Consider the following 13,038-nt stretch of genomic DNA (forward strand, 5'->3'; position numbering starts at 1 on the left):
CCCCAATACCACGGCGGAAATTCATGCCATACGAAAGATGCAACATTCTTTTGTAGTACCTTTAGTAATAGAGTGGGAGGGATGTTCAGGTGGATTTTGATATTTTGGACCTTCTTTTAAAATCGTTCGATCCGCCCTTGATAACAAGCTGATGAAAGAAATTCTGTTCTAAAATATACAGATGGCATGTTCTTGTTCGTGGTTGTATTAAACCATGACACAAACCAGACGCCACAGCAACAATGTTGGTCAGATATATGATGTACCTGCACAATGTTACCAGAAACAGCTGTGTGTTTTTACATCACGATTAGACCCGTGAAGATCAGGGGTAGAATAGGTCTTCGGGTACCCATTCTTGTCGTAAAAGGCGACTACGGTTGTAGGAGGCGGATGGTCAGGCTCGCTGATTTGGTTGATGCATGTCCTCGTATTCCAATTGCCAGGATCGATGGCATCACTCGTGATGGCCATAACTGGATTTTCTGGTCCAGACTCGACCATTTACAGACCGCCGCGATAAAGCTGGAATAGTGCTTAGTGTGGCGTTAAACAACAAACAAACATCACGACTATGAGAACTTTGAAATTCACGAGCGGACGGATGTGTTGGAGGTTGCAGTATTTCTGCCGCGTGGCAGGGGATGTTATCACGGAAATAACACACTTTGAAGTGTAAGAGTCCCGCGTGCACGTATAGAAGGTGTTTCAACTTCCCCTATTTCGAACACAAGATGTAAACCAAACAGCAATGTAGTGTAGTGAGTAGATTAACTCAGGTTACAGATCATTACACTTGGATACGACTTGTGTTTGTATTTCAGTACGAAAGTAGGCAGGGCAGACCCAGAATTATAGTGTACAAGGCGTGATGATATGTCTTATTTAACGCACAGCCCTCCATTTCCGTGATATGGATGTACCCCGTGTCGTCAAATATCAGCGAAGCTACTAAGGAAATACGTGATCGGTGTTTCTTATGCGAATTGAATATTATTAATACTGCGACCAAGATGGCCAGGAATTATTTTGCGTGTGGTCTGAGAAGGCTGATTTTCTGTCTGTCTTGGCTGTTGAAACCTTCCCTTGCCATCACTTCCGTGTGACAAAGTCCAGATCCTCACAAACAAACATCAGGACTTCACTTAAAGAAAACTCTCACAAGCCATAGAAATCCGCCGTCACCTTTGATGAACAGAGATCAAGAGTATTACATCTCGTCTGTCTTTGAAGATCTAATCAAGCAATAGACCTTTTTTAATTAGTAAAAAATTCCAGTCAGCTTGTCACAACATTTAGTCTTTATCCTTGCTGTGCATCTAGCTTCGTTATCTGTGACGCCGATATAACTGGAATACGGTAAAAAAGCGGCGTTAAATCCAACTCACTCTAACTCATTACGGTGTGCTACTTTTTATAGATTACCAGTTGTTGTTGATGTTAATCTGCTTATCACAACATATCATGCATACATACCTATCACTAAGTGGCTGTTGTCACTCCAGCTTGATAATGGTGTAAGAATCTACATCGAAACGTCGCTAGATGCAATAAACTAGAAGTTGTTATCCATAACGTTGTACGTTTTCTTATTTCCTCACCAACTTCTAGAATGCCAATTGAACGGTTTTTTAAGGTTTTCATGACAATATACGAATGTCTATATCAATGCATATCCTCACAGTTAGTCTCTGATCGTCTGCATATCATCTGTCTCAGTCTCTGATATCACCACACTCGATCTCTGATATCACCACATTCGATCTCTGATATTACCACATTCGATCTCTGATATCGTCTCGACTCGAGGTGAGGTAAGGTGAAATGGGGCGTGCAAGATTATTGCTCTTATATCGCATGCACGTGTGTGTGGCTGCTTGTACTAGTCCGGACTGATGCTGATTCAAAGTGCTCGCCCACTGAGATACCATGCCGCAGTTTAACATGAATACCCTACTCAGACACAGCATACTGACTCCGAGCCGACCTGTCCTTGTTTTAGCCCCTTAACCGAACGCCAGGCAGGGTAACAACAAGTTATCGTTTAACGTCTTTTTGTTTGACACGGCCGGGGATCGAACCCCGGACCTTCCGGACGGACGCTCTACCACCAGACCACGGAGTCGGTCACATCAGACTCGATAACTTGTAGTCTACATATCACCACACCCAGTCTCTGATATCACCACTCTCGGTATCTCAAAGTCGACATAACTGACTATAAGCGGCTTGAAACACAACTCACATATGTGCCTGTTAGCTCATTTCGTGCATGTCATTGTATTTTTATCATGAAATGTCATTATCAGTGTTAGGAATAGAAACTGGCTGTGTTTCAACCTAACAACACAGTGTTTATGTCAGTGGGCCAAATATGCATACAATTATATGTATTCAGTATTCATGCTTAAGTTAAACGTTCACCCTGTGTCACGCTGTATGCATGCATTCCCACAACGATTTTTCACCTTCAATCCGCTCTTTGCATGTTGTGTGCATGTTGCTCCAGTCAACACAACAAACTGTTTGTTTGGTAAGAAAGTGTTCACTCAAGAGGCCCGACGTTTCTCTCCATTGTAGGTCGGTGAATACAGTAAACATGTTACAGGAAAACCTGTCGCCACATAGCACAAGTTTATGTCGTGATAATCTCATTACTTCCATCCAGCTAAATACCTGGACACGGCTCATTTATCATTCGGGTTGGATTTCACGGTCGACTGGTTTACATCTGACAACCGGAGAACTGCTGGAAGACCCTGCCTTAAGTAAGCCAGCTGCCGCTCGACGTCCAATGATCTGTACACAGACAGAAGTGAATCTCTTTCGTGATATCTACACATTCAACAGTGAACCAAGATGTGGGCATGGTCCTTTACTTGTTCATTTCATTCGACAGTGCCCCAGACATGTATACTGTCATTTCGTACGCCAGTGCCCCAGACATGTATACTGTTATTTCGTACGCCAGTGCCCTAGACATGTATACTGTCATTTCGTACGCCAGTGCCCTAGACATGTATACTGTCATTTCGTACGCCAGTGCCCTAGACATGTATACTGTCATTTCGTACGCCAGTGTCCCACACATGTATACTGTCATTTCGTACGCCAGTGCCCCACACATATATACTGTCATTTCGGACGCCAGTGCCCTAGACATGTATACTGTCATTTCATACGCCAGTGCCCCAGACATGTATACTGTCATTTCATACGCCAGTGCCCCAGACATGTATACTGTCATTTCGGACGCCAATGCCCTAGACATGTATACTGTCATTTTACACGTCATATGAACCTCACTGGTAACCTGTGAACGTGAACTGGTCACGTGGTCATAAAGTAGCAATTCTCTACAACTCACCTTGGAAAGATACGCAACACATGGATGATGATCAAAAACTTTATACATTAAATTAAGTGACAAATAAGGCACGTACTTCTCGCACTATGATGTGCTAGTGACTGACCTGCACACGCTGGCAACAGCCTGTTACGCCTCGATATCGACAAGTCCGACAAGAAGCCCGTCGGACAACGAGCCTAACATGTCGAGCAAAGTCCGGCAAAACAAGCAGATATGACATATCTCGAGGAAATAATCCGACATGTCAAGCAGTATCAGTTCGGCAACTCGAACAACGAGTTTGACATACCCAACAAGCAGTCCGACAAGTTCCCATGTTTAATGTCAGATGTACATGGGCTGGTTATGCAGGAGTTGTTCGACGAAAAGGGAAATCTACATGTGTTCTTTTGTATCGTTATATCTGAATTTCCAGACACAAACAAAATAAGCATGCCTAGTCTACGAGCTAATCTAAGGCTGTAAGCATTGTTGAAAATGCATCAAACAAACATTAAAAAAGAATATGTTTGCATACTGTTGTGTGTGTGTTTATATAGAGGTGCATGCGGAGTATCACTAGGTCAAAGTGTCTCTTTGGTGTTCTTAAGCTTGAAATGACAAGAGCCCCTGTCTGGGTGTCAGGATATATGTGACTGTGTCTGTCCCTGTCTGGGTGTCAGGATATATGTGACTGTGTCTGCCCCTGTCTGGGGATGTCAGGATATATCGGACAGTGTCTGCCCCTGTCTGGGTGTGTCAGGATATATCTAACTGTGTCTGCCCCTGACTGGGTGTCAGGATATATCTAACTGTGTCTGTCCCTGTCTGGGTGTGTCAGGATATATCTGACTGTGTCTGTGCCTGTCTGGGGGTCAGGATATATCTGACTGTGTCTGTCCCTGTCTGGGTGTGTCAGGATATATCTGACTGTGTCTGTCCCTGTCTGGGTGTCAGGATATATCTAACTGTGTCTGTCCCTGTCTGGGTGTCAGGATATATCTAACTGTGTCTGTCCCTGTCTGGGTGTCAGGATATATCTAACTGTGTCTGTCCCTGTCTGGGAGTCAGGATATATCTGACTGTGTCTGTCCCTGTCTGGGTGTGTCAGGATATATCTAACTGTGTCTGTCCCTGTCTGGGTGTCAGGGTATATCTGACTGTGTCTGCCCCTGTCTGGGTGTGTCAGGATATATCTGACTGTGTCTGCCCCTGTCTGGGTGTGTCAGGATATATCTGACTGTGTCTGTGCCTGTCTGGGTGTGTCAGGATATATCTGACTGTGTCTGCCCCTGTCTGGGTGTGTCAGGATATATCTGACTGTGTCTGTCCCTGTCTGGGTGTGTCAGGATATATCTGACTGTGTCTGTCCCTGTCTGGGTGTGTCAGGATATATGTGACCGTGTCTGTCCCTGTCTGGGTGTGTCAGGATATATGTAACTGTGTATGTCCCTGTCTGGGTGTGTCAGGATATATGTGACTGTGTCTGTCCCTGTCTGGGTGTGTCAGGATATATCTGAGTGTGTCTGTCCCTGTCTGGGTGTGTCAGGATATATCGGACAGTGTCTGTCCCTGTCTGGGTGTGTCAGGATATATCTAACTGTGTCTGTCCCTGTCTGGGTGTGTCAGGATATATCTGACAGTGTCTGTCCCTGTCTGGGTGTGTCAGGATATATCGGACAGTGTCTGTCCCTGTCTGGGTGTGTCAGGATATATCTGACTGTGAATGTCCCTGCCTGGTTGTGTCAGGATATATCTGACTGTGAATGTCCCTGACTCGGTGTATCGGGCTATATCTGACTCTGCCCGTCTGGGTGTATCAGGATATATCTGACTGCGTGTCCCTGACAGGGTATATCAGGATATATCTGACTGTGTCTGACCCTCAATGGGTGTGTCAGGATATATCTGACTGTGTTTACCGGTCTTTGTATATCAGAACATAACTGACTGTGTCTGTTTCTGACTGGGTATATCAGGACATAACTGACTGTCTGTTTCTGACTGGGTATATCAGGATATATCGGACTGCGTGTCCCTGTCTGATTGTGTTTCGATATATCTGACACTGTGTCTGTCTAGATGACAAGTTGTCTTGCTGTGGATGTATATGTTCAAATGCAAGTCGCGTGCTCATATAATCCTGTCACGGCGGGACTTCCACTCTATGCAACGATCATCGCTTGATAGAGACATTCAATGATTTACCAGCATCATATAGATAGATATAGATATATACATTGTATCTGCATAACCATTTCCAAGGCACTATAGTAAACAACAAAATACTTTCTTTCAAATGAAAAATAAATATTACAAAAGCTAAACATATGAAGTATTTTGCCCTAAATACCGTGAAGTAAGTTCAAGTTGCTATAGCCTAGGACACATGGTCATATAAAGACAATTACTGCTAGGCAGCGTGCTGCAAACTACAGGTTTCTGTACCGTCATGATTTGGTTTGGGTATGAACATACATTATACACGTATGTGAAAATAGGGCTTTGTATTCTCGCAGCCAGATCTAGATAGCAGCAAAACAATTTGATAACAGTGAAACCTCGTTATTGCGGACCCCGTTAAACCGGACACCACGCCCTACGGACGATTTTGATGGGAATGTGTGTGTGTGTGTGTGTGTGTGTGTGTGTGTGTGTCTGTGTGTCTGTGTGTCTGTATTTAAAATAAAATAGCTTCTTGCATGATCTGCTAATACAGCCATGCAATCATGCGGATGATTTCACTGGGGACGTACCGTCCGGGTTAACGAGGTTGCGCTGTGAAGTGCACTCTGTATACAGAGGGGACAACATTCACACTATTCAATATATCTACAAATCTCATTCATGAACATCACAGCTAGGGTCTAGCGACAATACTGACTATAACAAACAGCAGACTTATATATACACAGGCCAGGGAACTGGCAGGAACCAAAACTGAACTGGTCGTTTAACAGTTGAACGCTTATCCAGAAACGCTCTGGAGACCATCTTATCTTGAATGACAGGAATCCATTAATATGATGTTTTGATCATTTTTTCAACTACCAGCGGGCAGCTTATATGTGTTTCATGCAACAAAGTTTTGGTAACAATTATTTTTTTACCAAGAAAATGAAAACTGTTCCTTCTTTCTCTGTGACAGATTGTGACTGGACAGATATAGTTACTTTAACAGTGAAGTAACGTTTAAACAACAGACGTGTTCAGGAAACAAGTCAGTTCCCCGGCCGCAGTTTGTTTCTCACAATCCGCATACTGATATGTAAATACTATACAAATAACTTTACCTACACTCACACTCGTGAACATATGCTACGAGCGACAAGTTAAAAAGTTATTAATTCCAAATAAGCAATTCCAGCGGACATATGGTTTCCGAACCGCGAGTAGAGACGACGTCGCTACCGCCGCTAGGTGTCACCCACATCTGCCGAGGAGGAAATACACCTTGCTCCGCAACGTATGGAAGACACGGTATCATGGATGGATCAGAGATCAGGCCGATGGGGCTGTGGGCGACTACAAGCGCCCAGCAGACAAAGTTAGCTATTGCCATCCGCTATACCCATAATCATTGCACTCCTAGCCACACTTTCATTGGTCGTTGAATTTCAGGGGTTGTCATGTTTACAATTGTCAATACTCCACAACGCTATCCATCGTAACACCATACACAAGTTCCTGATTTAGTCACACAGGCCAAGTCAAAATCACATCTCAATCTCATTATTCAATTCGCGACCATTGCAATAGTCATGATGGTAACCACGGCGCCTGGAGCGTCAGTGGAACGTCCAAACTGAAACACGTCCTTGACCTTCATCCCAGGTCATGACGCCATTTGTTCATTTAACCTGACGCCACCGGGAATGATAATTCCATTTACCTCCCTGCAGCTGTTACCGGGGGAGTTAGACGAACCAGCCTGAGGCCTCGATTCCGATTTCTTCTCATCCTCATTCTGAAGGAACAGATCTGGTCTGTCGGCCACGCCCCCTCGTTGTCGGTTCTTTTGTTTAAACCGACCAGACCTGGAGATAGACAACTGCTTCTTTAGCCGCCTATCCTTCGCTTCTGGGTCCTGCGGTTCTTCATCTCTCTTTTCTTCACCCTTCGGCTTCTTCTTAAAGATATTCGCAAGGAAAGACATCTTATCAGTTGGACACTGCAACACTCTCGAAATACTACCTGTTCAACCGAACGCTGGTTTGCTTCAAACACAGGGAGAACTTTACTACTTCCCGTAAGTGATCAGTCTGTAAATACTGATGACGAGTTGAGAGTCAGGTGGTATTGATTGCCACCATTTATGTGGCAGCGTGTGGCATTGTGGTTATGTAAGAGTCGCACTGTGTGGAGACGTGTGAATGTGGAGGCCGTTCAGCGGTGACAGACCCAGGCAAGCAAACTCCTGTGTATCCTGAAATATAGAAATAATATTATAATTGTATTTCCAAATATTTTCATTTCATATATTTCATTTTCATAAAAAGGTTAAAATTATGCATCTGAATATTGTCAGCTCCTTCCTGGGTACCAGGCAGTGGGATTGGTATGCTGTGAAGAGCCCTCTGACAGGACGGCCATTGGATACATGGGTCCTCATACATGCATGTTTGTTTGTTTGTTTGTTTGTTTGTTATTACACGCCGCACTCAAGATCCTAGGGTCTGTAAATAATCGAGTCAGGACCAAACAATGCAATGATTGACATCATGAGCATCGAGTCAGGACCAAACAATGCAATGATTGACATCATGAGCATTGAGCAACGCAATTGGGATACGATGACATGCATCAACCAAGTCAGCGAGCCTGACCACCCCATCCCGTTAGTCGCCTCTTACGACAAGCATGGATTGCTGAATATCTATTACCTGCACTCGGGTCTTACATGTATGTAGACTCCCCCTAGAACCGGCACCTCCTCATATGATTAGTAATTAAACTGCCCGCACATTGACAGTCATAGAATGTGTTCTTTAACCAACTGTACAGCAACGTAGAACTTTAAGCGTGACGAGCTATCGGCGGGGCAGAATCATCACGTGTGATAACTATAACATTACAATTGTTGATTCTTCATGTGTATATTTCTATAAATGTCTCACTTCCTTATCTTGGGTATATTCGTGTTTGTCCAATACAAAGAGGTGCCCCATCTGTTTGTTTTGAGGGGCGGTCGGGTAGCCTAGTGGTTAAAGCGTTCGCTCGTCACGCCGAAGACCCGGGTACGATTCCCGGCATGGGTACAATGTGTGAAGCCCATTTCTGGTGTCCCCCGCCATGATATTGCTGGAATATTGCTAAAAGCGGCGTAAAACCATACTCACTCACTCACTGTTTGTTTTGAAAGTATCCTGAAACAATAATGACATCGTGTCGAGCAACATAGGGGCTTTGTATCACGAACATTTTCCACGCAGTAGCCATTTGTAACTGTACAGTGCTTGCCAAGATGGCCCCTGAATAAACTGGAACAAACCAGTTCCCCTGTGATAGGTCAGAAAGATAAATGGCACTATGTTTGGTATCAGTAATGTGTCGAAAACAATAGATGTTTTGGGACACGCGATGGGTACCCATGTACTCAGTTGTTTGGGGCATGATCATAGCTACGGGATATCATATTTCGCAATCACGATAAATAAAAAAAAACGTCTGAGGAATTAGTCAAAAGGACATTTCAAAGTGGGTGTCAGTTGTGAATACAGAGATCGATTTGGGAGATCAGACAATCAAAGTAGAGTGTCAGCACCATTGCCTTCTGGTTTCGAAGAGTTGCCAACCTGTGAAGATTCGGGGTAGAACAGGTCTTCAGCAACCGTAAAAAGCACCAATTCTTGTCGTAAGAGGCGACTAACGGGATCGGGTGGTCAAGCTCGCTGACTTGGTTGATGTATGTCATCGTACCCGAATTGCGTAGCTCGATGCTCATGATGTCAATCACTGGATTGGCTGGTACGGACTCGATTATTTACAGACCGCCGGCATATAGCTGGAATATTGCTGAGTGCGGCGTTAAACACCAAACAAACAAACGTCAAAGAGTTGTCGGATGGTGCCATGACACAAGCTGTACTAAAACTTCAGGCACCTTTTAAAGGGATTAGAAAACTGAAACGAGTTTCTATCTGATCTTGACATTGAACTTATTTCACTAATGAAATAATGACCTGAGACAAACAGTAGTCCACCATACAGAGGAACACAAAACGTCGGAAGTAGCACAAACAATAATCTCATCACTGGTCACGTCAGTCTACTGGACGGTGTGTGCACTGTTCAACTGAAGGCGTAATCAGTATTGGCGTGTCCGCGTCTTGGAACGTACAAATTAAATCAAAGGTTTCTGCACTGATGACGAATGCAGTAACTGATAAACATACAAAGAGTGATACAGCGGTGGTCATTGAGTATTTTATTAAGTTCGTTCGGGTTGTCACGAAACGAGATTACCGCTGCAGGTGTAGCGAGTACACGTCCTGCCGCCGTTGGAGTTATTTAACAGGAGCGTGCAAGGAAGGGAACAATAGGAGGGTATGTGTGTGTATGCGAGCGTGCGTGCGTGCGTGCGTGCGTGCTAGTGAGTGTGTATATAATAAACAAACTCTGCACGAAAAGCCAAAGAACCAGAAAATGTACTGCCACAATAACAACAGCGTGTGCTGTCTCTGTCACTAGTCCATAGTCCCCCCCCCCCCCCCCCCCCCTCTCTCTCTCTCTCTATGTCAGCATATAACATGTGTTTATGTGTATATGCCATATATGTTGTCATTCATGATACTAATCTTCTAATGGTCTATAAATACATGTAATGTAATACCATACATATACTATATCGGATATATTTACTACCTCTCAGAAAGGATTCCACATACCATCCACCCAAGACGCATCCATCGATATTAAGTTTCTTTACTACACATTATTGGCTACGTTGTCAGTCGTCTAATGTCTACTCTCTCTATACATGAATAAATCATAAGACGGCAAACGTCCTTCTATCGGCCCACAACAACACCATACAATCACACTTCCAACACAGGGACACGGGCGTCAGGTCCCTGCAGCTATGGGCCGTGTTCAATAACACCTCTATATTTAGCGAAGTCTTGTGTAGAGGGGTAGTATTTATAAGATTATATGTCGTATATCACACCGTGACTGTGCGAAAATATACATAAGTAACAGCGACCAAGTCAGGCCATAATCATAACTAGTCCAGTATATCTACAAGCCACTTATGAATACACCTATCCCCGAGATTCAATGTGGTGTTTTGGGTTGTTTAGACTGCTGGGTTCTATCAACAAGTAGAAAGCAGTGAGGGCACTGACTTCCATTTCCATGAAGTAGCACACGTCAACAATAACACCTGCTGGCATACATTTGTTGATACAATTTCAACGACTGAGAAGGGTTATATATTTACAAACAACAGCGAATGTATAATAGTTACACTTATAAGGAAACTTTGACATATTATTGTTTCCTTAAACAGGTAATAATTTATCCACTATTCCCAAATGCACACCTCTGATTTATTGCACCGGTGAGAATAATTGAAAGTTTCTTATGAAACCCGTGTAAAATATTGTTTAAAAACTGAAAAAATAATAATTAAATGGCATGTTTCTTCAAAATCACATCGTGGAAATAACAAAAGAGACAACATGAGAATAATTGAAAGTTTCTTATGAAACCCGTGTAAAATATTGTTTAAAAAATGAAGAAAAAAAATAATTAAATGACATGTTTCTTCAAAACCACATCGTGGAAATAACAAGGGGACAACATGTTTCAGCATTCGTATACGGAACACCACTAAGTAAGTTCTCTTTGTGCAAACATCACTAGGTGTGTGCTTGCGGTTAACCTAGGGATACAGTATATTGAGAGAACCTACCAACGGTTAATCCAAGTCAGGCTTCTGTTTGTCATAATGTTTTTATAGTAAATGTGTTTTCATTCATTAGTTTGATTCAAAATTAATAAAAGCATATTGGGCAAGCTGTCATACAAATGGCCAAAATTGCCAGGAACTACCTGCATTTGTTATCTCATAAATCACATATATTAAATGTGCTGACATGACATATTTCCCGTAGTATACATAACATATCATGCAGCCATGGGCTGTGTACAATAGTTAGGTTCAATATATACTCAAATATACTCCAAATAAGTTAAAGTGCCATGACATATATATTATAATCATATGAAAAAATATTGTGTCCTTTAACTTCTTTTGAGAAATAAACATGTTAGTGTACCAACCAAACTATTCGCCTAGAGAAACTTGTTAATCAAGTGAGTGAGTGAGTGAGTTTGGTTTTACGCCGCTTTTAGCAATATTCCAGCAATATCACGGCGGGGGACGTTGTTAATCAAGAAACTAGAATAAGCTCCACAGTGCATACCGGACCAAGGAGTTTCACAATTTCTTCAAACCACAAACCGAGACACCATACTCTGATACCGATCGTGGGAACCCGATTAACCTTGCAACAAATTAATGACAGCGCTCTTCTGAACAAAGTCATCAAATAATTAAATGACTAAAACGACATAAATCATCCCAAACTGACGCAATTAGAAACAACTCTTCTGATTGGCACATTTGACATTTTGCGTTATGGTGTCATCGTGAGGCCAACCTATAACAAAGGTTATACCACCAAGATCTATATAGACTCATTAAATATGTGTAAATTGTTCACGGGTATATTAAATCCTTAACCTTACAACGCCCGAGCATAAATTACTTTTATACCGGTATTGATTTCAAAAGGACTTTTGCTAGTGTACAGAGGTAAGGCCCTGGCACAAATTGTTCATGTGCAGAACACGTGGCACATTACTTTAGTTTGTAAAGAACATATACTGTAACATGTAGCCATGCGTCATGCGTAGCAATGTTTCTCAGTATTTTGAGGTATTCGCCAAGGAGAAAACGTCACCCCCCTCCGGTTCTCCGCTTCTAAACATTACGCGGAAGGTAACCTTGTCAACAAAAAATTTGAAGCGTTCATTATAAATTGAACTGATATAGAACACACAGTACATATTTCTTGCTTGTGTTTTGCGCAGATGGCACGCTGTCATCTGCAAATCGTTAAATACTCCCAAATTCCAAAATGGGGTTTTGCGACTGTCGCTCAATATGGAAACCGATATTTGCAGGAAGCAGAGGTACTAAATTTATTTTTTCCGGGTTTTTTTGAGATATAGAAATAATGGAATCTGTTAATAAGTGTCTAAAGTTAATCTATAAACGGAAATGGAAAACTACCACAAAGTATTTTATGCAAGGGCCAGAAGTGTGGGTATTTATATCGTGTTTTGAATTATTAAACGTTCGTTACACTATCCATTTCAAGTTATATCGTGAATTAAGTATATCCTCTCTTAAACCTTGATTGTCACTATATTTCCACTAGCAATACATAGCGTGTATACTTATAGGAATAGCATAAACTTTAAACAGACCAAGTAGTCACAGTAGACACCTGCCTATATCTGAAGTACATTACATCTTCAAGACAGCTTTGTACAATATTGATATAGTGATATACGCAATAGCCCAAAATACATAACAAACTTTTTAAACATATATCGTCCGTTGAAAGATATCTGTTACTCTAGATGTGTGTTTACCTGTTGAGAGTGGCTGCTGGAAA

General features: G+C 42.4%; 1 long non-coding RNA gene across 3 annotated transcripts in view; it reads right to left on the reverse strand.

Moving 5' to 3' along the window:
* Positions 1 to 3,392: 3,392 nt before the first annotated feature.
* The window catches only part of LOC124122570, a 32,890-nt gene continuing 23,244 nt past the window's right edge, over positions 3,393 to 13,038 (reverse strand). For all 3 annotated transcript variants that reach the window (XR_006859171.2, XR_006859170.2, XR_006859172.2), the window contains exon 2: positions 3,393 to 7,775. This is a non-coding gene — a long non-coding RNA (uncharacterized LOC124122570). The remainder of the gene's footprint in view (positions 7,776 to 13,038) is intronic.

The sequence above is a fragment of the Haliotis rufescens genome, unplaced genomic scaffold (assembly GCF_023055435.1).
Source record: "Haliotis rufescens isolate VD_foot unplaced genomic scaffold, xgHalRufe1.0.p SCAF_31, whole genome shotgun sequence".
Taxonomy (NCBI): Eukaryota; Metazoa; Mollusca; class Gastropoda; order Lepetellida; family Haliotidae; genus Haliotis; species Haliotis rufescens.